Below are 2,714 nucleotides of genomic sequence, written 5' to 3'. Positions count from 1 at the left end.
AAAAAGGCAGTCTACTAGATCTAAATGAAATGAAGTCATGAGGTAATGCAAATCTGCAAATCAGAGACTCACTCATCTGCCAAATCCAAACCAGGTCATTGCTCAGATAATCAGACAATTGTAGACAGTGTAGGAGAAGAGGCTTCTGAAGACAGAGGAGCAGCATTAGTGATAGTTTGCCATAACGATGAGGAATGGAGAGCTGTTAACAATGAGATCAGCCAAATCTCATGTTACCATCAACATACAGGAAATATAATTAATCTTCGTGGCAATTTGCTCTGTGCTTCATAATTGTTTTAAAGACTGAGTTTGTTGTGCAGCTTTCAGCCGGCTTAGGCAAAATAGTCGAAGATCACTCTGTACTGGCATCTACTTTATTAATGGTAAGGGTTTGTAAATGTTATGAACACAAAATTTAACATTCACTTTGAAGCAGCTGCTAGCACACACTCTTCTGGTTGCACGTGATTTTTCTGCCACTGATCACCCCTTCATGTAGGTGGTTAATGCATTTCAGATATTGATAACTGTGTCTACACAAATGCTTAAGTACTCACTCCTTCCTTTGAGTCAGTCAAAATGAACCAGGCTCAGGAAACATACTACTGATAACTGCTAAAACTAACATGAATAGTCCATGCTGCATCTGGTTTGGGGGGATTATGAAGAGAGAAATTAATGGACAGGTGCATCGTATTTGTGCTTGACTGAAGGGCTGGTGGACAGAACCTTCCTTCATCAAGTGAAAGCTAGTTCACACTGCCCTATGAAACCATTCTGTGAAAGGGGAAAAAATTGCTATAGCTATTGCTTTCTGTAAACAATGGGAGACTTCTAAAGCACACATCAAAAATCTAAAATGATACAGACTCAGGAACACTCTTTCAGTGCTTGGTAAACAAATAGGAAGACAAATATGTCTGGTGACTGTTTATCTAGTGCAGTTAGTTCTTCTTAGTTCTTTGCTTATCTACTAAAAAGTATTAGAAAAAGAGACTGCACAATGCTGTGCAAAATATATAAAAAAATTATAAATACCTTAGGTTTCATTCATTCTTGTCTTACCAAACATACTGCAGTGTTCTTATTAAGTGGAAAAGAAGTAAAGAGAGACCAACTTAAGAAAACCTTTACCTCAGTGAGCTTTAAAATTTGTATTTAACAGTGGAACTCTGAGCTGCCAGGCATTCCAATATTGATAACCAATGAGAGATTAAATGCTACTCCTTGTTCCAAGATGACACCAAGATGTGTAGCACAGGTATCTATAAATGAAAATAAAATTAAAGTGCTTCCAGAATTTATTTCTCTGGCAAACAGCAAGAGGCACTTTGCCAAATGTATTCTGAATTACAATGCACTTTTTTCTCATGATGGGATACAACTATGAAATTCTTCACTGTTTAGTAGTTTAGTCAATAGTTTCTTTGTTGCTTCATGTGAAAATGTTCGCAGGTGAGTAAAATAATAAACTTCTTCCCAGTAGCACTGCCAATTCATGACACTGCCAGCTGATAGCACTTTACAGCAATTCTTGCAATCCTTCCAATTGAACTTGAGGAGAGCTGGCTCAGAGCTATGTTACTCTTTTGCCAAAGTCTTCATACTTTAAGATGTATGAAGTCTGAACAAGAACGTGCAGTTTGTCACTAGTAACCTTCATCTTTCTGAGCTTTAAGTGTTGACAACTACAAGAATCTATGCTGCTGTAGTCATGGAGGAACTGCTGTTAACTCTATCACAGCTGGTACTTGTCATGTACTGGAAACCTCCATGGCTGTGAGTACCTGGACAGAAAGACACTTCAGCTTTTCTTATTTATGTTGTAAACCTAGTTTAAGGACTTTCATCTGCACAAAAAATCCTTCTTGAGTGGACTTGCACAACATAGTCTTCTGATAAGCTCTGCAAATTAATTTTCAGCCTGTCCCTCCAGAAACAATTTTTGTGTATTTTGTCTCTGCTAAACTGCAATACAAATTTTCCTTTACTCCTCACCTTGTCTTGACTCTTTTTAAATCCAAAAATATTCCTCTCCAAATTTCATTGCTGTAGACTATGCAACTAGTTCTGTGCATACTTCCAGCATATCTTCCATCAGTGGTTATCTGTTGCTACCTAAGAAGCAAGACAAACAGTCATGCAAACTCTAGAAGTAGTTAATCTTCATTTCTAACCTGCATGCTACTCATTTCCTATATAAGTTAGTTGGCAAAAAGGTGTTTACTGTTTCTTCGTCAAAAATTCATGAAATAATCTCTCATGGAGCAGCCTCACAAAGTACCAAGGATGTCAATTCATCTCTGCTTAAATTGAAACTGGAGAACTCAGCTCCTTGTCAGTTTAAACCAGTACTGACTGATGCATCTCACCCTGCAGAGTACGCCAGTGTGAGAGTGTCAGACCCTCTCTCATGCTCTTGTCTCCAAGACAACTGGAAGGGAGCAGCCTAATCCTAGGATGACAGAAGCTTTCTGCTCTTAATGTTATTTGTTCTCATTTGTTTGTTTATTTTTAATGTGCTTTCCCTGTGGAATACACAGCACGCGACAAAGCTTTTCAGCAATATCCTTCAACCGTTAGGCATGCATAGTTTAGTTAACTGCCTTAAATTGTTACTTCTGCTTCCATTTAATCTTTTCTAGTCAAAAACTGCTCCTCTTGCCTCCTAGTTATCAGTTCTTCACAGAATTTGTTCTTCTTGCTTCTGT

The sequence above is a fragment of the Meleagris gallopavo genome, chromosome 15 (genome assembly GCF_000146605.3).
Source record: "Meleagris gallopavo isolate NT-WF06-2002-E0010 breed Aviagen turkey brand Nicholas breeding stock chromosome 15, Turkey_5.1, whole genome shotgun sequence".
NCBI lineage: Eukaryota > Metazoa > Chordata > Aves > Galliformes > Phasianidae > Meleagris > Meleagris gallopavo.
This window is presented reverse-complemented; position numbering follows the sequence as displayed.